General features: G+C 41.0%; 2 long non-coding RNA genes across 7 annotated transcripts in view; one reads left to right on the top strand and one right to left on the bottom strand.

Annotated features, from left to right (window-relative positions):
• The window catches only part of LOC111091893, a 34018-nt gene that overhangs the window by 8074 nt on the left and 2227 nt on the right, over positions 1-23717 (bottom strand). For 2 of the 6 annotated variants that reach the window (XR_005376781.1, XR_005376786.1), the window contains exons 3-6: positions 22908-23132; positions 11982-12201; positions 3623-3810; positions 2859-3091 (exon numbers count right to left, since the gene is read on the bottom strand). This is a non-coding gene — a long non-coding RNA (uncharacterized LOC111091893). The remainder of the gene's footprint in view (positions 1-2858; positions 3092-3622; positions 3811-11981; positions 12202-22907; positions 23133-23717) is intronic. The other 4 variants (XR_005376783.1, XR_005376784.1, XR_005376782.1 and 1 more) reach the window with 4 other exon arrangements.
• On the top strand, positions 455-23646 carry LOC111091894. Its single transcript, XR_005376787.1, has 3 exons — positions 455-610; positions 20752-20798; positions 21980-23646. It is a non-coding gene; the product is annotated as an uncharacterized LOC111091894 (long non-coding RNA).

The following is a 23717-nucleotide window of genomic DNA, read 5'->3' on the forward strand; positions in this document are numbered from 1 at the left end:
CAAAATGGGTTAAGACAGTCAAAAAGTACAAAATTTCAGCTGTAAATTAAATAAGCCATGGGAGTGTAATATACAGCATGGTGATTATAGTTAATAATACTGTGTTATACATTTGAAAGTTGCTAAGAGAGTAGAGCTTTTCTTTGTAACTAAGTATGGAGACTAATGTTAAGTAGTCTTTTTTTTATTTAAAGAAAATTGGTTACAGGGCATTGGAAGGACTGGAAAAACAATAAGGAAAGAAAGTGATACCCTGAGATCAGAAACTACTTGTGCCTTTGGGCTGGAACCCATGAATTGCTGCTATGCTAGGAAGATGCTGAGCATCGTAGACCAGGTCTGGAACTGCAGAAAAGAGCTACTGGGGCTCCAGTGCAGATTCTGGAATCAGGAAATTACTTGAACATAGAGACACCTATCCTGTATTTTGTTCTGTGCTGTTCATTACAGATTCTCTGATGCTCAAGAGGCTTGAGGCTAAGGCATTGGGACCAGCACTGAAAAAGCTGCTTCCCTTGCTGTTATTGACCATGGCGTGACATCATCATTCTTCAGAGTGACTGGGATCTTGGACCCAAGGCCTGGAGGGAGTCAGCTTTTCTGCTGAAAGGTGAACACAGTTTTCTAGATGGCTCTGAGGCCAGTTCAGTATAGCTGCATGAAAAAGAATAGGAACACCTATTCTTTCTCTTTAAAAACATTCTTTAGAAGAACAGTATAAAAGTATGATCCTATGTACAAAATTGGCTCTTTGTATGCCAAAAAGAAAATATGTTTAGCCAGACAAGATGCTTGGCTTTGTTACCCCAAACCAGCTTCCAGTCTTGAGGAGAATGTGTTTCAAAAGTATGTCTCTCTTCTTAGAACCAGATGAAGTACAGAAAAACAGAAACACTACCTAAAATGTTTTTTATATAGAAGTACACATTAAGTCCTTTTTTGTAATTTTATTTATACTTACACTTGGAAACTATTAAAAAGCACAGGGAAAAACAAATTATCATAAATGATTTTTGGTGTGTATATCCTTCCATCTTTTTCTGACATATAGAGAAAACATCTATAGATTTCTTTTTCAAAAATATTTTACAAATAAAAATGAATTGTTTCAATTATTTTATAAATCTTTTTCTGCTTAACAAAATGTCATTAAATCAATCTCTACAATGTAATTTTTCTTTAAAAAGAAAATATTTTATTTATTTATTCGAGATACAGAGAAAGCACAACCAGGGTGGGGGATAGGGGCAGAGGGAGAGGGAAAAGCAGACTTCCCACTGAGCAGGGAGCCTGATGTGGGGCTCGATCCCAATTGGTGGGATCATGACCTGAGCCAAAGACAGACGCTTAACTGACTGAACCACCCAGGTGCCCCATACAACATAAGTTTTCAATGGCTTTTTGTAGTCTATATACAAATTCTGTCAATTTGTACCATAGTTTATTTAATCTACTTTATAGGCCAAATATTTAAATTATTTCCTGTTTTTTATTAATGCTATGATAAGTACAGACAATTTTTTTTTTTACAAAACTTCGAATATTTTTATAGGATAGATTCCCAGAGATAGAAATGCTGAGTCAAAGGGTATGAATGATTTTAAGACATTTGACACACAGTGTCAAGAATCTTCTGGAACCTTGTGAGGTTCTATCACTTAAGCAAAAAAACAAACATTCAATAACAATAGAATACACACAAAGGCCATGGAAAACACAGTTTTCATTTGTCCAAACAATTGGAAAAGTTAAATGCTATATTTCACTGATTTAAAGATGTATCTTTTTTATGTTCATATTTTAATACCTCTGAAATCAGTGGAGTTGAGCATACATGTGCTTGTCTATAGTGGTTATTCTTGTGTAATTACTAATAGTGTTGCCATTCCTTCTTAAGGGTTCTAGTTCAGGTGGTAAATAATATGATCACCTTAGTTATCTGCTAACCTTACAGAGTGGCCAGTTCTGAGTTTGGACTATGGAAGCCATTTGGAAGGAATCCTAATCCTGACCTACAGGACAAGGGATGGCTAACCTGGGGCTAGAAGGATGTGAAGGGGCTACTCTGGGGGAGTTCAAGGTAAGGAGAAAGGTCAGGTCCAGCAGAGGATCTACCCAGGCAAAGGCCTAGAGGTGGCTGAGATACCCAGGTACTGAGGCATGCAGTTGAAGTGACTGCGTTAGAGTAGGACAGTATTTTTGGCCACGGGTCCACCTTTATGCACCAATAATCTACATAGATTTGAATTTGGATTTTATGACTCTTCTGACCTAACTATGATCAAGATTATTCACATACATAGTACACAGTGAAGGAGACACTGCAATGAACTGGTAAGTATAGATGGCTCACAAGGCTGGCAGCAATCTCCTTCAAGCCAGTATGTTGTATACAACCCCTAAAGAGAAAACCAAGTACCACTCCTCTCTATCTGCTGGGATACCTCTCAGTTTTCTGAATGGTCACAGACCAGCAGCCCTGGGAGAAATTTTAAATTCTTGAGTAAACCTCATTAAAGAAGCATGATGGAGATGTTATTTATCAATCCCAAAGGTATTCTATGTCTTTGATTTTTCTAGGATTTCTTTCATAGAGCAGGGTAGCATATCCAACACAGTGGAATGCTCATTTGCCTTCAACTCATCATGAATCTGGCACTGTTCCCAGTTCCTCCACTGATTAAGTAAATAGTTGGATTAAGTGGCTTGAACTTTTTCTGTCAGTAAAACAGGTGCAGCTCAAATTATATCCACATCACTGGCAAATAAATGAAAGATATTACCCAGGAACACAAAAAATTAACCATTCCTTATATTTGAATTCCAACTGTGCTATATTGTGCAGGAGGATCACTGACCTGGTTCTTCTGTGCTCCTGCTCATTGTACCACCTCACACAGGCATCTGCACAGATGGAGGACCTGGAGGCAAGGTCTGGCTCTTTCACTGCCCGGGTGCATGGCCTTGAGTAGATCTTGTAGCTTCTCCAAAGCTGTTTCCTCATCAGTAAAACAGGAATAATAGTAGTGAGGCAGACACTGCTCCTCGTCTACTTCCACAACCTCTCCATTCTTACCAATGGAAGCCTAGTCTTATTTGGAAAGACAATGTCCCAAATTAAGTGCTCCCCTGCCCAGGCTCCCTTCACCCAGGGGTGACCATATTGCTAGTTCCTACTAATGAGAGGTGGCCAGAAGCCTGCTGGGGTGGCTTCAAGAAGAGCTATTGCTTTCCTTATAAATAGGGCCAGACTCAGCTGGCACATGCCTTTTACTCTCTGCCCTTCCCTTTCTTCTTGCCTGGGACATAAATGCTATTCTTGAAGGAGGGGCAGCCATCTTGTGACAATGAAGTTGGAAGGCACATGCTCAGGAATGGTAGTGGAGCAGGTTCTTGAGTTCCTGATAATTAACTCCTCAAGCAGCTGTACCAGCCTTGTCTGGACTTTGTGTCACATGAGGGAAATAAAACTCTTACTTTGGCCAAACCACTTTACTTAGGTGTCCCTGAGCTATACAGATGCCTACCTCACAACTTGGCTGTGAAGACGAAATGAGACAAGGATAGAAATTGCCCATTTCACTGTCAGGGTGACTACCTGCAGGGAGATGTTCTAGTTTACCTTTGAGAGACTGGCAGATAAATGGCACAGATTGTACTGGAACCCAAAGGGCAACTCATTTCCAGCTCAGAGTAAAATCTTCATTGGAAAACTCTGATCTCCTACTTGCTGGTCCTCTGAGCCTCTAACTTCCTCTCCTTGCTTCCCCACATGCTGCACTGGCCCTACATTGAAATAAATGTATGATTCTGGAAAAAAAAAAATAAGACAATTAGGAGGAGAACTTGAATAGAGTGTGAATGAGGTAGGAGTTGGTTTGGGAGTCATCTGAAGCTGTGTCCCATGAGGGCACCTGTTCAGAGGTACAGACTGTAAGGAGTACTTAAATGCACCCTAGAGAGTATGCTGTCCATTGACTCAGGCTTCTAGACAGGGCATCCTGTGTGCCACTGGAAAATGCAAATTAGGCATCTTTTGGAGGGAAAAAAGATAAATGTCTTCGCATGGAAATAAGATACCCTAACTCCAATCTATCTCTGTCGAGGCTTATTACAATTGACAAAGAGAAATTGGCTTCATTCCTACCAAGGAGGACTGGACCTGGATGAAAATATGTGACGAAGACCAGCTGTGCCCTGTCCATGAGTCTCTCTCATTGACTTGTGAGAGGTGGACACAGTAGGGGAAGCCTCATCAGCTGGCCATCGCTGAATTTAGCAGCTAATGTTGCTGAAATTTTGAAACAGAAAAGTGTATAACAGAAGGAATGGTTTATGATCTAAATAGTTAAAACATTTAAAACACTGCCCAGTTTTTCTGATCCAGAAAACTGCATATAACAAATACGTGTACACACAGTCTTTGATTTATGATGGTTCAACTTAGAATTTTTCAACTTTACGATGGTGTGAAAGTGATATGCATTCCGAAGAAACGATCCTTTGAATTTTGAATTTGGATCTTTCCACAGGCTAGCAATATGCACCATCCTCTCATAATGCTGAACAGCAGCAGCAAGCGCAGCACTGAGGTCATTCATGCCATCAGGAAGGTCAACAACCCATATGCTTACAGCCATTCTGTTTGTCACTTTCAGTACAGTATTCTATGAAATAGTCAACACTTTATTATAAAATAGGCTCTATGTTAGAGGATTTTCTGCACCCGTAGCTATTGTAAGTATTCTGAGCATATTTAAGGTGAGCTAGGCTAAGCTATGATGTTTGGTAGGTTTGGGGTATTAAATGCATTTTTGACCTGATATTTTCAACTTATGACTGGTTTATTGGGATGTAACCCCATTGCAAGTAGAGGAAGGTCTGCAATTACTTTTATTTCAAACAGAAGAATATAAAAGTTTTTAAAGAGAAATTTAGTTTTGGGCATGTGGATGGCTCAGTCGGTTGAACAGCTGACTCTTGATTTCGGCTCAGGTCATAATCTAGCATACTGAGATGGAGACCTGCATTTGGCTCCATGTTCAGTGAGGAGTCTGTTGGAGGATTGTCTCCCTCCTTTCCCTCTGCCCTCAATCTCTCTCTCTCTAATAAATAAAGAAATCTTAAAAAGAGAGAAAGAAAATTAGTTTCTCAGAGTCCAAATTAAACGTTGATCAGATATTTTTAAAAATATTATTTGACATAATGCCAAAATAATAGCTGAAATGTGTGGAAAGAACACACAGGGGCACAATGATAACAGCTGGCATGGACCAGGGCTTGTGGGGCACTCTGCACTGTTCTAAGCAATTTACATGGGTTAACTCATTTAAGCCTTGCAACAGTTTATGAGGTACAATTATAATTCATATTTTACAGATGAAGTATACAGCTAATAATAAACATTTTGGCCTTTCGATTTTAAATGTAATCCTTAATAAGTACACAGTAAAACAAAGCTAAAAATGCCCGCCTATGGCCTAATTAACAAACATTTTCACTGTCTATTTTATTTTTATTTATTTTCTCCCCTTTAACCTAGAGTGTATTTCTTCTGCTTTAATAAAGCTCACAAGTAGCATTAGAGAGAGCAAGTAACAACTTGGTCACGGAGAAAATGAGGTAGGAAGCAATAGCAACTTTCCTTGGCTCTTGGGGGATTAATTGTCATGGATATTTAATTTAGGATTAATAATTGTTTTAACCAAGCCATTTAAAAATGTGCCAAACCAGCAAGGAAGAGGGAAATGAATTCGTGATCTGAAATTTGGGGAATAAAGCTTTTCTCATTAGCAAACAGCTTTCTCTTTGTAATGTGAATAAATCTAATGAGGGTCAATTATACGTTTTATTAAATTTTACAAAACCAGTGTTACTGGATCCCCCTCTGGTCCACGCTCCGCTCCCCCTGCTTTGCCTCCTGCATTTTTATTCTAATTGCTTAGGATTCTTCTGTTGGAATATCAGTGCCATTCATTTCTGATCTTTATTTCCCACTAACCTCGTGTTTTGGAGATCTCTTGGATATGATTGTCTGGAAAATCCAGGCCAAAAGCAAATCCTAGTGGTAGCTAATATGGTCTTAAGAAAAAAGCCCCTGAGTCATTTGAGGGTAGGGTAGGGAGTAGGAAGGACAGATGAGCAAGAGGGAGAATTATAAAGGCTGGGTATTCACATCAGCAAACTCTAGCTCCCTTTACCCATTCAGCCAACAGACTCTGAGCATGTTACACATTGAGCACAGCACAGCCACAAGAGAAGGGGACACAGTCCTCACCCTCCTGAAACTCAGTCTCACAGGAATTCATGGCAGGTTGATTGCCTTCAATGAAGAAGGATCTAGTAGTGATGATATATTGCCTGACTAAGCCAATCGAAGCCTCCCCTAGTTGGGTGAACTGGAGAATAGGTTAAAGGTGATCAGCAGTAGTTCCGGCAGAAAGCGAGGTGAGAAGCGCAGGGCGGCGGTCTGTCCCGGGCCCTCCAGGCCCTCCGGCCTGAGGCCGGGGGTGAACTGGGGGGCCCAAGGAGAGGTCAGGAGCTCGGACCTGCAGACACCCAGCGCCCTCGCCGCAGCTGCCCACCGGCCAGGCCCACACTTTGCAGCAGTTGTGAGCCTCTCCCCACCCCCACCCCCACCCCCACCCCCACGCCGGCGCCCATGGCTGCGGCCTCTCGGAGCCGGGCCTCGCCGGCTGCCCACTCTCCTGGCCCAGCTCTGCGGAGCCTACGCGAAGCCCCCGCCCAGCCAGCCGGGCCGCGGAGCCTTTGGACGTCGGGTGTGGCGGGGTGAGAAGAATGGCGGCCGCTCAAACGCCGGCCCGGCCCTTGGGGCCTCCGAGGGCCTGAGAAGGCGGGTCTCCGCGGACGTAAGCTCGGCCGCCCTCGGGCTTTGGCGCCCCACAGACCCGGGCCCCGGGATGACCACTCCGCCCCAGGTGGACGAAACCTCACCTACGGCGAACAGTGGACAGAGGCCCTAACGGCCGGAAGGTGAGCGAAGCTCCCCCCCGCCCCCCGCCCCGGTCGGCGACGGGTGGAACAGTTAATGGGCCAAAGGCGGTTGGTCTTCGTTCTACAGACATTGCTGTCGGAAGATCGAAATGGGAGAATTACGAACCGCGTTTGGCCAATAGGAAGACCACCCTTTGGGAAGATTTACTGGCCGTTTATAGAAGGCCTGTGTATATAATATGAAAAAGCTGCTCTCAACTTACCCCCCAACCTTTTCAAAAGAAAACTTTTGCCACATCTAGGCCTTCTAGATGTAAAGAGGTTGCCGACATATGATAAAGTAGAGTTAGAAAATCATACGTCTTGTAAATGCCTGTTTGGTTTTTTGTGGGTTTTTTTTGTTTGTTTTTGTTTTTAAATCATAGAAATGTCTTTTGGAAATGACTTTTTGAAATGGAATTGTTAGATCACTTCTAGAAGCGACATCAGGAGCGACACGTTCACGTTTGTGCAGTGGGTAAGAGGACATGAAGTAGACGACCTTGAGGAGGAAGAAAAGAAGGTTCTGTGCCAGACTGGTCATACTTAGAAGACATTTTCACATTATAACCATTGTTTTGTGTGTGCATTTTATTCCTCAACTACTGTGTATATAGTTGACAATGCTAAGTACCTTTGTCAAATATCTAGTCTTTCTAGATGTTCTGAAGTGCCTGATACATGTTAAAAATAGAGGTAGTAAAAATACATTTTGTAAATATCTTCGTTGACATTCATAGGAAATGCTGTTTAATTTGCGGGGAATGGCCAAACCACCACTTTGAATAGTATGCATTGTGTTTGTGCACTGGTTCAAAGGAAGAGGGAGGAGAAGGAAGTGCAAAGAGCTTTGCCGGTGTGTTTATGGAGAGGGAAGATTAACCATTGTCCTTTATGTTCCTGCATTTTGTTTTACTTAGCTGTGTATATAGTGTATATACTGGACAAATGAGTCCTAATTTTCAACATCTAGTCTTTTCTAGATGTTAAAGAGGTTGCCAGTGTATGACAAAAATAGTAAACTAATATGTTTTGTACATTTTGTGTTAAAATTCTTAGGAAGATTGTCTTCTGAAAATTGGAGCATTATAGCCCACTGGGCTGGTGGAGAAAGAAGCGAAGAGTTAGTCTTAGGCTAGAATGTTCTTATTTTGAAGACACTTTCAGATTATAACTGTTACACGTGTGCAGTTTATTCAAGACTGCTATGTATATAGTGGACACATTAAGTCCTTATTTAAAACATCTAGTCTGTCTAGATGTTTAGAAGTGCCCAACGTATGTTAAATGTAGAGGTAGTAAAATATCACTCTGTAAATATCTTTTTGCTAAAATTCATAGGAAATAACTCTTGGGAGTGGAATTGTTAAACCACCTCTGAGCAATATAGGCTATCATGTATATTCAGTGGTTTGGAGGAGGTGGAAGGGAAAGAATTGGAAAAGGTAATATGCTTGTGTGTTCATACTTGGACATTTTCAGATAAAACCATTTTTTTGTATGGTCTGTGCATTTTATTTTGCTGTGTATATAGTGTATATAATGGACAAATGAGTCCTAGTTTTGCAACATCTAGTCTCTAGATGTTAAAGAGGTTGCCAATGTATGACAAAGTAGTTAAATTAGCACATTCTGTACACATTGTGTTGAAATTCAAAGGAAAGCTTTTTTTCTGTAAATAACTTTTGGATATGAATTTGTTCAACCACCTTTAAGCATTACACATGTCTGTACCTGTCTACTGGATTAGTGGGGGAGAGAAGGAAGTGAGGGAGGGAATAGTTTAGGCCAAAATGGTGGTCATATTTAGAAAATACCTCAGATTATACCTGTTGTTAGGTGTGTGCAATTCTATTTAACAGTGCTATGTACATAGTGGACAAGTTAGTTCTTATGTGAAATATCTAGTCTTTCTAGATACTTAGAAATGCTTGATGTATTTAGAAGTAGAGTAACGCTTCTTGTAAATAGCTTTTAAAGACTGATGGGAAATATTATCTATGGAAATAGAATTGCTAAAACCACCTCTCTGAACAGTATACTTGTTCAGTGGTTTGAGGGAGGTGGGAGGGAAGAAATTGCAAAAGATTTTTTGCTAGTGTGTGCTAGGAAATTTCAGCTTATCCATTGCGATATATGTTATGTGCATTCAACTCGACTGTATATATTGTATATATACTGGACAAATAGGTCCTAATTTTATAATATCTAGTCTCTAGATATTAAAGAGGTTGCCAATGTATGACAAAAGTAGAGTTAGTAAACTAACACATTTTGTACACTTTGTGTTAAAATTCATTGAAAGGCTGTCTTCTGAAAAGGACTTTGAGAGAGAACATTGTAGTCACATCTCAGTGACATGTGCCTGTCTACTCACCCTCTGGGTTGGCAGTGGAGAGAAGGGAGAAATGAAGGGTTCTAGACTAGAATGTTCCTATGCAGAAGACACTTTCAGATATAACCCATTGTTACATGTGTGTAGTTTATTCAACACTACTGTGTATATAGTGGACAAACTTAAGTCCTTATTTGAAACATCTAGCCTTTCTAGATGTTTAGAAGTGCACAAAGTATGTTAAAAGTAGAGGTAGTAAAATAACACATCTTGTAGATAATCCTTTTGTTAAAATTCATATGAAATACTATCTTTTGAAAATGGTATGATCAAAGTGATCAAACCACCTCTCAGAGCAGCACACATTATATATCTGTGCTGGTTCAGGGAGAAAGGAGAAGAAAGTGCAAAGGGCTTTACACCAGTATGTTTATAGTTAGGTGGGATTAACCATTGTCCTGTAGGTCTGCATTTTGTTGTACTTAGCTATGTATATAGTGTATATAAAGGACAAATGAGTCCTAATTTACAACATCTAGTCTTTCTAGATGTTAAAGAGGTTGCCAGTGTATGACAAAAGTAGTAAACAAATACATAGTGTACACTTTGTGTTTAAATTCATAGGAAAGACTATTCTGAAAACTAGAAGTGAAATTGTTAAATCCCCTCTAAGTATTACAGATGCTTATACTTTTCACTAGGTTGATATAGATGAGAAGAGGAAGGGTTAGGCCAGAATGTTTTTTCAGTGCTACTATGTATGTAGTGGGCAAATTTTAAATACTTAACTTGAAACATCTAGTATTCTGGATGTTTGAAAGTGAACAACATGTTAGGAGTAGAGAGTTAAAGTAACAACACCCTTTAAGTATTAATTTACAGGAATGGTTGTTACTTTGGGAATGGAATTGTTAAACCTGATGTCTTGGAGAATATGCTGACTGTTCACTGGGGGACAGGGGCAGGGAAGAAGTGAGAAGAGAAGGGTTCTGTGCCCTTGAGTCTTTAGACTAAAATTCTGTTTAAAAGTAGAGGTAGTAAAATAATCCCTTTATAAATGTCCTTTTGTTAGTTTTTAGGAAGGACTGTTCTGGGAGTGTCTGTTAATCCACTTCTTAGAGCTAGATGTAGTCCTATACTTAGTCGTTAATATGGTGGAGGGAGCAGAGGAGGGGTGAAGGGAAGGGCTTTTTGCTAGTATCTCCACATCTAGAAGACAGTTTTAGGTTATAACCATAGGTTTATATGTATGTTTTTATGAAGTACCTGTGTTTGTTGTGGAGAAGTTTCGTTATTTTGCAACATCTAAGCTTTTTGGATGTCCTGAGGTGACAATGTATGATAAAATGTACAGCTAGTGAATTAACCAATTTATAAGTTTCTCTTTGTTATCATTGATAGGAAAGAAGCATCTTGGACATGAGATTGTTAAGCTGTCTCTGAGAAATGTCAGAACTTACTAGGTTGGCAGCAGAGGGGCAGAAGGAAGTATAGAGGGAGAATTGTATGCGGATGTTTTCATATTTACATTTTAATGATAACGTGTATTAGTCTCTTTGGCTGTACTATAGGAATACATTAAGTGATTCAATGGAAACATACCTCTTTGCTAATTGAATATTATAGATTGGATGATGAATTCTTTTAGAAGCATTATATGTTGTGTACTCTGTTACTTTATGTCTCAGTTTTAATTGAACATTAAGGGAATGCAGTATTTTAATTGTAACTCTGTCAATATCTTTATCCAGAGTTCCTGTTGCCATTTTTGTCGCCAAGAAAGGCAGGATTACATTTTTTTTTTTTTTTTCAGATGGAGTTGGTGTATTCTTGGTTATCAAAATACTCATAGTTTGGGGACTTTGACATGATAAATATTCATGGTGTGTAAAAGCATGATACATAACTGTACAATCTTACTTAAAATGCTTACTTGTGTAGATAGATACACACACGGGACCTAGAAGTCAAACTGCAAACTGCTTGTGATTATGGATGACTTTGTTCTTTGCTTCTTGTGTTTTTCAGTTTCCTTTTATGCACATATTAACTTTTAAAAAATAAATTTTTAAAAAACCAAAAAAAAAAAAAAAAAAAAAAAAAAAAAAAAAAAAAAAAAAAAAAAAGGTGATCAGCAGTGACACAACCACCACATAATTTTGCCTTTTTCTTAGAAGATCTAGATTTAAAAAAATTAAAAAAATTAAAATAAAAAATAAAAAATAAAATAAAAGAAGATCTAGATAATTTTCAATGATGTTTTCTTTTGGTGGTGGGTATCTGACTTTGTCAGACCCAATACCTACACTGCCAGAGCTTCCACCACCGCTCACTTTGCTGTTGGAAATCCTGAGTCTCACTTTTGCCAAGTGAGGTACTCAGGGATCTGCACAAATTCCTTCTCCTGAATACTGTTATCTTAATTTCCATTCAGAAGGGGAGAAAACGTTGAACATGCCACTCTGTTTGGCTCCAAAAAATAGAATTAAAGGTGCCACTACATAATTTGCTTGCACTTCCACAATTATTCACCTTATTGTCTTATTAAGTGACTCTCTCTTTTGCCGGATATAATTTGAAGCATCTCAGACCCCCAGACTTCATAAATATTCTTTAGAAAGAAGCCACTGGCCCCAGTCAAGGGATTAAGTACCTTGAGCGCAATTTGGTTATTCTGAAATTCCTTTAGCATCTTTTCAATCCAGCCAATGTTTCCATCATCTCTGCTGCAATGATTTTCTTCACTATTCTGATCTTTCCTTGTATTTTGTTCTTTGGTAAATAAAAGAAAATCCTTATATCCCCTATTAGAGTTTCAATCCTGGTGTCTTTTTCCCTTCTGGAGAGTTCCTTTAGATGGACTGTGGACTAATCTGAAACAGGGATTAAAACAAAACAAAACACAGAGTATCATGCATAGGCAAAGGCCCCGGTGAGCACAAAATTGAGATCAGTAATGCCATTCTCAGCCCTTCTTCCATGCTCATGTCTCAGCTCCCCAAAACCTTTCCTGGCACCAGTATGCATTCTCTAGGATTCCCTCAGCAGTGTGGACAGATGCATTTTTGCTTCCTCGATTATGGGTCTCCATTCCTCTCAGTGACTTGGGTGGAAAAGAGCCAGATGCAGGCCCTCCTTGGTGATGAGGCACTCCATGCAGTACTTGGAAGGTAGCAGTGGAATATTGATGATTCCAGTTCCTACCAGCATCACTGCAGGAGGCTGGCCTGCCAGACTAAAAGCACTAGACTGGAAGTCAGTGGCTGGGCTTATGAAAGGAACAGGCCTTTTGCTTTTATTTCAGTGGCCGATGTGTTCTTAGCCTTTGTCTGTCCTCATCATGACTATTCTTGATGTCATAACTTTCCACTTCTTCTTCTGATTAACATCATTTTACCTGGGCATATTGAGGTGCTCAAAAATAATGGCAATGAATTATAACTTTAAACTTCAGCAGAGCAAGACTCAGATTTGTTTGATGGTTTGGGAATCAGCTCTGACTCGTGGTAGCAGGTGTGTCCTTGGGCCTTGCATCTGGCCCCCCCAAACCTCACGTGCAGTTACAGCCCTGGTGAGTTGTGAGTCCCCTTGCTCCTTTGGCCTACAGCATCCCTCCACAAGCTGTGTGCTCTCCACTTCCTTCTCTGGGGCTTCCCTTCCCTAAGATAAGGACCCATGCGTGGTATGTAAACAAGTTGTACCAGGTCTGGCTTGCTGAGGAGTGATCTCGGCATCAACCTCTGAGGTTATGGAGGCAGGTAGGGCAGAGGAAGAAATCAGCCATGATGTGGTCTCCAAGAGACCCTGAGCTGAACCTTCAGCGTGCTCTGAAGCTGTGATAGCCCTACAAGGTTGCCCAATATAGGGGGCTGGGACAGGCTTCTGTGTCCCAGCATTGACAGACTGTGGGCTCCCCCAGAAGGAAGAATGTCCTTGGATGAGGAAGTTTTCCTCTCTGGAGTTATCCCCAGGAATTCTGATAGCTGATGGCCATCTTTAGGCAGCACACCAGCACTGGGGGAATAAGCCTTCCTCTCTGCTGGGGAATCTGGGGGCATCTCAGCACCCACCATGCACAGCCCAAACACGCAGGAGAATCAATCCATGGAGGCTAGAAGCTAATGCATAAATGGAGACCCACAGAGGACAGTTCTGAGAAGCATCCTCTAAGCCCCCAAGAGTATCTCCTGGGGTCTTTAACTCCAGTCGCTCATAATGATGACCTCAATACGACAATTTTCTAGTGGTTTTTCCTTTCACACTGTCCCACTCTCCTTCACTCCTAATTTTTGGAATCACCTCCCAGAGAAATCAGCTGCACCCAAGTCCTTATTTCAGAGTCTACTTTTGGAGTGGGGAGGACCCAGGCTATAACACAGGTTCAGGATGATGTCAATAAAGACTTAGTAATAATGGTGCTTATAGTGTATGACTTTGTGAAAATGCCAAGCTGGGATCTGTCATCAGAGCAATGATTATCAACCATTCTGTTTCTCCAAACTTTCCAAAAAGCTAAAAAGGAAATGGTGATGAGAAGAGGCCAGGAATGACATTGTGAACAAGAATTAAAAGTTGAGGGGCACCTGGGTGGCTCAATCGGTTAAGTATCTGCCTTTGGCTCAGGTCATGATCCCAGGATCCTGGATCCAATCCTGCATCAGGCTCTCTGCTCAGCGGAGAGTCTGCTTCTTCTTCTCCCTCTGCCCCTCCCCACTGCTCATGCTCTCTTGAGCACTCTCTCTTAAATAAATAAATAAAATATTTTTTCAAAAAATTACAAGTTAAAGACAAATTGAACTTCATGAATATTTTGAAATTGTGTACAATGAAAGACATAATCAACAGAGCAAAAGGGCAATGCACAGAATAGGCAGAGATACTTGTCAATCATACCTCTGATAAGGGAGTAATATCCAGAATATATAGAATTCCTAAAACTTAACAACAAGAAAACCAAAGAACTTAATTAAAGGTGGGCAAGAGACTTATTCAGACATTTTACCAAAGAAGATGTATGAATAAACATCAACCACATGAAAAGATGCTCAACATCACTGATAATTAGGGAAATGCAAATCAAAACTATAATAAAATAACCCCCTAACACCATCAGGATGGCTACCATCAAGACGTTAGAAAACAACAACTGTTGGCCAGGATGTGGAGGAAAGGGGATCCTTGTACACTGCTGGTGGGAAGGTAATGGCATAGCTGCTGTGGAAAACAGTGTAGAGGTTCCTCAAAAAATTAAAAATAGAACTACTCTATGACCCAGCAATCCCACTTCTGAGCATGTATCCAAAAAAATTGAAAGCCTATTGTGTAAATGTCAAAAAGATATTTGCATATTCATGTTTGTAGCAGCGTTATTCACAATAGCCAAAAGGTAGAAACAGCCCAAATGTCCATTGATGGAAGAACAAATAAACAAAACATGGTATATACACACAATGGAATATTATTCAGCCTTAAAAAGAAAGGACATTCTGGAATATGCCACAGTATGGATGAATCTTATGGACATCATAATAAGTGAAATAAGCTAGTCATAAGAAGACAAATATTATTTGGTTCCACTTTATAAAGTGCTTAGAGTAGTCAAAATCATAGTGACAGAAAGTAGAATGGTGGTTGCAAGGGGCTGGGAGAGGAGGGGAATGGAGTGTTACTGTTTAATGGGTACAGAGTCTTGGTTTCATAAAATGAAAAAAGTTACGGAGATGGATGGTGGTGGTGGTTACACAACAATATCTAATACTACTGAACTTGGACGTAGTCAAATATTAAGATGGTAAAGTTTATGTTATGTGTATTTCACCACAACAAAAGAATTGGGAAAAAAATTAAGAGTTGAGAAACCAGAGGAGGCAGAGGAAGTGAAAATCCAAAATTGGCTCAGGTTCAAATTGCATCCTACTTATTAGGATTCCTCATGGGCAGCTAATCTCTGTGAGCCTCAAAGGCACCACATCTGTAAAGTGGGAGCAATGACAGAGACCCCCTGATAGTGTTGCTTGAGGGTCATGTGAGTGAATAGTCTACCTCCCACTGTGCTTCCTATGGTTTGCCACTTTCAAGCCATGAGATTCTGGGCAAGCCTTTCACCTCTGTGAACCTCAGTTTTCTTACCTGCAAAGTGGAGCTAGTAGAGAGTATTTCTGTAACCTGAGCATTCATTGAGCCCTCAGAGAAATAGGGTTTCATGGTAAGCAGAAGTGAACATACGGATCAAAAAGCCACTTCTCAGTGATCAGCTATGAAAGCGGTTCCTGTCAAAATGTTCATGTCCACACTTGCAATGTAAATACAATGCAGGGCAATTGCAAAGAGAAATCCTGACACCTGTGAATATGTAGGTTTTCACAAAGCTGATAAATGTGAAGTTGGAGAATCACTAGAGTCACATGCAAGCTCAGCAAAACCAAAACATCTTGCAGAGTTAAACCAGTTAAAAAACGAGAGAAAGAATGATGACACTGGGTGTTGGCAAATTGAATTTAAATAAAAAAAAAAAAAGAAATGAATGATGACAAGCTCTGAAGAAAAACCTAGCACTCGATTCATCCTTTGTTCTGTCTTTTTTTTTATTTTCATTTTTATTGAAGTTCAAGTTGCCACCATATAGCATAACACCCAAGTGCTCATTCCACATCCTTAGTTCTTCCTAAGAACTGGTCATCATTTGTTCATTTGTTCATCCAACAAATATTTATTGCATGGTTTCCAGCTCTGGGCAATACAGCAGACCAGTGTTGCATTAAAAATACAATTTTATAAAGTATGAGGTAAAGCATATTCTTGAAACGTTGTGTTTCACTTTTGAAGTTTAAAAAGATGCTGTTCTAATTTTTTTCACTACTCGAAATGACATTTTAGTTCCTACTTTAAGTAAGCTTACTTAAAAAGCCCTTAAAAAGGGCTTAAAGAGGGCTTTTTGAGATGCAGGTTACCCTGCTTCTGTTCTTTATAACTCTGAGTGTTTTACAGAATCAGATGACATTAGGTACCTGTTAACACTTCATGTTTTCTAACTGACATGACACGGAAAAGTGGCTTCCCCTGGGGACTTGGTTCTGTAGTATGGTGTGGCTTAGAGAAAAGAGCCCCTCCCCTGCCTTAAACTATTATTTCTATTATTTTAGGTGTAGAAAGATCTGAAGTTACAGCATATCAGCATCATTGCTCTGTAGGAACCACCACTCCTGTTATATTGATTTATTTTCCTTTTTATCCCTTATCACCTCTTCTATTCCCTTCTTTCCCTAGACATCCACTTCAATGTGTTTGATAAAAGCCCCTGGATAAGTTGTTTCTTTGTAGAACATAGTGTTATTTTGTGTTTTAATTTGCGTATATGGCATTGGAACTTGCTCTGTTTCTTTCTTTTTTCACTCAACTCTGTGTCTTAAGGTATGTCCACACGGCTGTACAGCTAGTGTGTTGGTAACTGCTGTAGAGCATATCCTCTGGTGTGTCCATAATACATTGTTATCCGTTGTGTTCAAGGACAGGTCCCTGCATTGCTTCCAGCTCTATAACACAGATGTGAATATCCTTATAAACGTCCACTTACAATCCACATATGATCAGGTCTTTAGGATATTATTTAGGAGAGAAGCCATGGGTCCTAGGGCATATGCCAGATAGGTTACCTGCATGACCATCTCAGTCTCCCCTTCCACTAGCAGCACACAAAATTTTCTGTTTTCTCACAATATCATCAACCCTCATTGTTAATTACTTTTCTATTTTTCCTCTATTCTTTTGGGTGTAATATGTTGTGTCCACTGTTTTAATTGCATTTATCTGATTGCATTAATATGAGTTTGAGAAACTCACCTGTGAATGGACTATACATATCTTTTGCCTGTTCTTGAATAAATAATTCTTTCTCTTTTTAAATCATTGTGACTATATTTTTCCAAATTAATACCTGTTTATATTGGTTTACCAAACAGAAATATTTTCACTTAATACAATTAGATCTATTGTTCTTTGTTTGCCTTACAGTTGTCCATCTCTTGGTTATGAAGATCTTCTCATACATTTTCCCTTATTAGTTTTATCATCCTTCCTTTCACATTTAAAACTTTAGTCAATCTGGAGTCTTCCATTTCAGGGTATGAGGAAAGGCTGTAGTCTGACTGCCTTGCATATACTTTATTTATTTATTCTTAAAGACTTAATTTATTTATTCATGAGAGACACAGAGAGAGAGAGAGGCAGAGACATAGGCTGAGGAAGAAGCAGGCTTCATGCAGGGACCCCGATGTGGGACTCAATCCTGGGACTGGGATCCCTGGGTGGCGCAGCGGTTTGGCGCCTGCCTTTGGCCCAGGGCGTGATCCTGGAGACCCGGGATCGAATCCCACGTCGGGCTCCCGGTGCATGGAGCCTGCTTCTCGCTCTGCCTCTCTCTCTCTCTCTCTCTCTCTCTCTGTGACTATCATGAATAAATAAATAAAATCTTTAAAAAAAAAAAAATCCTGGGACTGAGGCGTTCTTGCACATACTTTATTACTGGATTTTAAACTCCAGTTTCTTATCACAATGAACTAAATGATCCATCCTTACACTATGGTTTTGTGATACCACCTTCATCATTGTACCAATTTACCATATAAAGAAATCCCTAGGGGAGCCTGGGTAGCTCAGCTGGTTAAGAATCTGCCTTCAGCTCAGGTCATGATCTCAGAGTCCTGGGATGGAGCCCAACATTGGGCTTCTTGGTCAGTGGGGTGTCTGCTTCTCCTTCTTTCTCTGCCCCTCCCTCCTGTTCATGCTCTCTCTCTCTCTCTCTCAAATAAATAAATAAAATCTCAAAAAAAAAAAAAAAGGATGACTCTAGTTCTATGCCTTCTACTTGTTCTTTTGGTCTATTGTATGTTTTTGACCTCTCGTATTTCATCTTTAAAAAATCTTTGGGGTTGCATATTCTGTTTCTTAATATAATATTTTGTGTAACATAAAAATCATATTTTAAAAGCCATATATTTAAGTTCCAAGGCAATTTAACTTATACATAAAGAGCATGGTCTCTGCGGTCATACAGAACACAGTTCCAATCCTGCCTCTACGACTCAACCTCCATGTGACATTGTTTTAGCAATTTCCTATTGCTGCCATAACAAATTACCACAAGCTTAGTAGCTTAAAGCAACACAAATTCATTATGTTACAGTGCTGGAGGTCATATGTCTAAAATCGGTTGACAGGATGGTATTCTCCCTGGCGGCTCTAGGGAAGAATCCATTTTCTTGCCTTTCTAGCTTCTAAAGGCCACCTGTATACTCCTTGACTCATGGCCTTACATTATTCTGGCCTCTGCTTCACTTGTCACATCTCCTTTTCTCACTCTCCTGCCTCTTTTCCTTATAAGAACTATCAGGATAATCCAGGATAATCTCCCCTTTCTAGGTCCTCAACTTAATCATACCTGCCATGTCCCTTTTACCTTTCAGGGTATCCATTCACAGGTTCTGGGGATTAGGACAGGAAGATCTTTGGGGGGCCCAGTATACTGCCTGTCATATCTTAGGTAACGTAACCTCCTTGAGTGTCAGTTTCCTTATCTCTAAAATAGGAATGCAATGGTAAGTCAATAGTGTTTGCTTGGCACAGTGCTGGGAACATAGTGGGTGCTTAATAAATGGTAACTGTTTTTATCCTCATTATGGTCCAGCGCACCATGTCCTGCAGTTGGAGAAATTCCGAGTAGATGCGGCATTTGTAAAAGAAATGTTGAATTACTGAAAATAGTCGTAACAGATCATTTTATTAGTATTTCAGTATTAAACCAAGTGTCCTATCAAAGCCCAGGGTTTGTCTGGTTGTTATTCTAATTGTCATCCCAGTAAGTAGAGTCATAGAGATTTACTATGTATTTGAAACACATGACCTCTGATGTTCCCTGAATTCTCTGAATTCATAGGAAACCAAGATTTTATCATCAACTCTCTTTTACTGGCATTGCATGGTTTCAGTAAAGAAAATCACAGAGGACTGAAAGAGTCTGGTGTTCATAAATCAAGGTCTGTGTGTGAGAGATCTCAGGGGACTTAATTTGGCAGAGAAGTTCCCTGAATCAAGGCATATTACAATTTGTGCCTAATGAGATTAAGTAGATCAAGAAAGAGGGAGATCGTGTCATCCTTTGCAAGGCTGTACATTTCCAGAGCTGAGGCCATCAACAGGAGGAGTTTGGATGTTAAGAGCAGGATGAGAGCACAATGAGGGGAGGAGGGAATGACCATGCACAGGCCATCACACAGCCAGCACCAAGAGCATTGCAGTCACAGAACATCTCATTCTAGTGTGAATCTCAAGATTTTGGAATTCCAAGAATTTTGTTTTTGTTAGATTGCCTGTGCTTGAATCTGATACTCACTAGCTGTGGCATTGGGTGATGTTCTTATCTCTCTGTGCCTCAGTGCCTTCTGTTCCCCAAATGGTGAGACTATCACCCACATCACTAGTACCTATATAGATTAAATGAGTTCATCTATTCAAAGTCCTCAGCCTCTCACTCGGCCACAGTTAGCTGTTAGTATTGCGGTGGTTGGTTGTTTCTAAAATGAACTGGTATTTTCCGAGGCTCTCAGGGTTTGAGTAGATTCATGCATCATCTTGTTCTTGAGTAGGGACAGATAATCTGGGCTCCCTGTCTAAAGCTGCTGCTTCCACTGTGGAAGTTACGGTAATCTAGAGGACAGCAAGAGATCGGGAAACAACAAGGCTACTACTTCCTCATGGTATTGTGATTGCAAAAGAGTCCAGGTTGTAGGTCTTTTAAAATGTGGAGCTCCACTAGTCCCTGCAGTCAAATTCACCTTGGACTCTGTAGATTTAGAGCGAACTTGGCAGACATGAAAGATTAACAGTGTATTAGTTGTGGTAGGCTCACTGCTGAAACAAACATTTCCATGGCTTAATACAATTGAAGGTTATTTCTTTGCTAAGTCAAGTCCAGAATGGGTGTTCCTGCTGGGTGGGAATCTCCCCTCCAGGTGATGATCAGGGAGGGACCCACGCTCATAACATCTGGAGCTCTGGAAACAATGCTATCACTTCTACTGCTGTTCATGGGCTGCAGCATTCTCAGGGATATTTATGAACTGCAAGGGAATCTGGGAAATACGGTCCCACTATCGTTTGCAAGGAGAAGAGGACGAGAGATTTGATGACTAACTACTTGGTTTTGCTGCAGGAAACGACATTTCTTTAGAAGACTGAATATAAACTCAGACCAAATATTATCTGCCATCTTCCTCTCAGGTAAGACCCCACCATCGTCATCACTCCTCAGATTCAGCGAACTTCTCAGCCAGGAATAACGAAAGTCTGCCATCCACCCAAGATCACATGTGCCCTTATGAACCACCAAAGATTTGGAATTAATGGAATCTTTTGTTTTTTGATGGCAGGGAGAATGGTGCAGTGAAGGGAAGAACAGGAAGCAGAGGATATTAAGGTAACAAAAATGGGAAGGTAAGAGGAATAAATGTTTTGAAATTTAAAGAATAATTCTTATAATGGAAGCATGTAAGCATACAGAAAAGTTGAAAAAAATAGCCATTTTTAAACATTTAAAGAGGTAAAATCACACTTCATTAAGGAATAAAAGGGAAATAACCATAATAATACCACCCTTAGTACAGTATATTCTTTCTAATCTTTTTTTTTTTTCTTGACCATAAGTTTCCACACAGAACTGTAAAGAAGAGAAATGGTTATAATCAGAGTTTGGTGGTGTGTCCTTACAGTGGGGAAGCGATGGATTGTTCCATCTGGTTTTTCCCAGAATCCCCTATGTTCCTCACTCTGGGGGTATTTCACACTTTTCTAATTCTCCAGCAGAAATGAGTGGGGTGGGAGGTGAGGAGTGTGAAGAAAGAGGAAGCATAACCCCAATCAGTTATATGTTCAGTTTGTTAGCAGCTCTGGTGGAAAGATTCCATGCAGGAGCAAACAGAAGTGCTTTCTCAAAATGAAGTTAACAAGTGTCTCCAGCACATGCTGGGTGTTGAACCTGTACTGGTTGCTAGGCTAGTTTAGCTCTGGTGGTGAGGGCCAGCCAATCAGCTGCAAGATGGTGGGGGTGCATCCCTGCCCATGCTCCTCCTGTGGGGGATTACCTAGTCCCCCAGAGAGCCCCAGCAGATTGTGCCTTGGTTGCCCCCAGCTGCTCACCAGTGCACTCTTCACGCCGCTTCCTTCCCTGCCTTTTTTCTGGGGTGGCCAGAGAATGCACTAGCAGACTTGCCTCCAATCAGAGCGTACAGTTTCTAAGGCCGGCTGCTGTGCTGTGAAGCCCTGGCTGTGTTCGTGCAAGCCCTGCTTTGCATGGGCTGCTCCAGTCAATGACCATCATGAGGACTCCAAAGCAGGTCATTCCCAGGAGAACTGGGACTCCCCTGATGCTGGCTTTGCTACCCTTCCTAGCCTGGCAGGCAGTCAAAGGCTTTCCCTCTCAGATTCACCTTTGTCTGGCGGTGTGCCAATTCTCCTGGCCTCATCTGGCTCCGTCCCCATTGTGCCTCACATACATGTTTCCCCTAATAAAATCCTGCATGTTTCATCCCACCTTGGCACCTTCTCCTCAGAAAATCCAGACTAACACACTTTCCCCTCTTCCCTATTTATGTTTCCTAGAATCACCTTCTCAAAGAAACGACCTGCACTGGAATCTTGCTGTCAGCGTTTATTTCTAGGCTTCACCTGGGATGTCAACCAAGATGCCAGATGTGGATGGAAAGGGAACGTGATGGCCTGAATGATGGTATAGACTAAAATCAGAAGAATATCTGTGAAAACAACCACTTGTGCCCTACTTCCCTGGTCACTGGGCAAGGCATGTAAGGCTTCAAGGGGAACACAGAGGGCAGGACAGAAAAACTGCACACACCACTTGCACTCATCCCTCCTGGGGCTGAATCTGGTCACAGGGCCACACAGTGATCTGTGATGGGCCATGCAAGGGGGCCCTGCTGACAGTGTGGCTACTCCTCCTTACTCAGCCTTTCAAGATCTGTTCAAATCCCTGCAAGGTCAAGGTTCTGGAGCAGGATGTAGAGAGATAGAGTCCTTTGACAAGTCTGTGCCGATATAAATTAATCAAAATCGACCCAAATTTAACTTTATATCATAATTATTACTGTCTGCCCCCAGGCAAAGTAAAGTGTGTAAAACTCATCCCCTGGACATAGCCCACCCCTGGAACCATGGCCCCTTCTTTCCCTTCCAAATTCCCTCCAGAGTTCCAGCTGCCCAGAGCTGGAACTATTATGATTATGATGCCCACCCCCCTCGCCCCAGGCATTGACTCACCAACCCAAGTTCCTCTTCCTCGCCTTAAAACACACCTGTCCCATTCCCCAAGGCTCTGCACACTAACAATGTGACAGGTTAGTTTAACATAAAGACGTTCATGTTGGTTAAGGTTTAACCGTGGCAGCAACCAGGTGGACACACTGACATCTAACCAGAACCTGTTCACACCTTATCCAGAGGATGGAATGGTCATTTGCCTGGTGACTGCCACCGAATCTTAGATTCCACATGACAATCACATATTACCTACCTTAGGCTTTTCTTCCAAAACAGATAGCAGAAGTCAGGCATCAGTGAGTTGCTCCACAGACGAATCTTACAACTCAGCAAGCAGAGATCCTTGTAAGCTCTGTGGTCTGTTTTCCTTCAGACCATGTTCTTTGGAATCCTTTTCTTGGTCATGTTCAGGAAAGAAGCAACTACGTTCCTTTATTCCACACTGAACTGTTGACAGTACCTGTCCCTAGGGAGTGAGCTTATAGACCAGGGGACAGTGAAAGGGTAATGCCAACCAAGGTATTCTATTTCCATAGAGTTTGAAGTTTTCATATCAAACATATCAAATTTTGGTAACTTTAAAAAATAATGTGCTTTATGATGAGCCATTTGCCTTACCCTGTGGTATGGACCAAGTATCTGTCCTATCTCTTCTTGGGAGTGTCTCTCCATCTTCGGTAACTGATCCCATCCCGAGGGCCTCCTTCTCTCTCGGGGATGCATTTGGATCCTTCCTGCTCTCTGCTTTCTCTAACATGATACGCACTGTCTGTCATCCTTAGTTTCTAACTGCCCCATAAGTCAGCTGTTCTGATTTATTCAAAGCCCTAATTTTAAGTAAAATGGGAATGGAGACCACATTTATTTATCTGCAGTGCCTCAGCTTAGTGCCTGATGTAGTTGATCCCAAACCCCCAATGTTCTTGAGTGATGGCTGAACCTTCATATTCAGGAACTCCTCATAACCACTGAGTTGTCTTAATAAGGCAGCCACTGGGGGGCAGGGATGGGGGTGTGGGTGGGGACAAGCCATCAATTCCTCTACAGGCTTCACCTGGGATGT

Source organism: Canis lupus, chromosome 23, assembly GCF_011100685.1.
Source record: "Canis lupus familiaris isolate Mischka breed German Shepherd chromosome 23, alternate assembly UU_Cfam_GSD_1.0, whole genome shotgun sequence".
Taxonomy (NCBI): domain Eukaryota; kingdom Metazoa; phylum Chordata; class Mammalia; order Carnivora; family Canidae; genus Canis; species Canis lupus.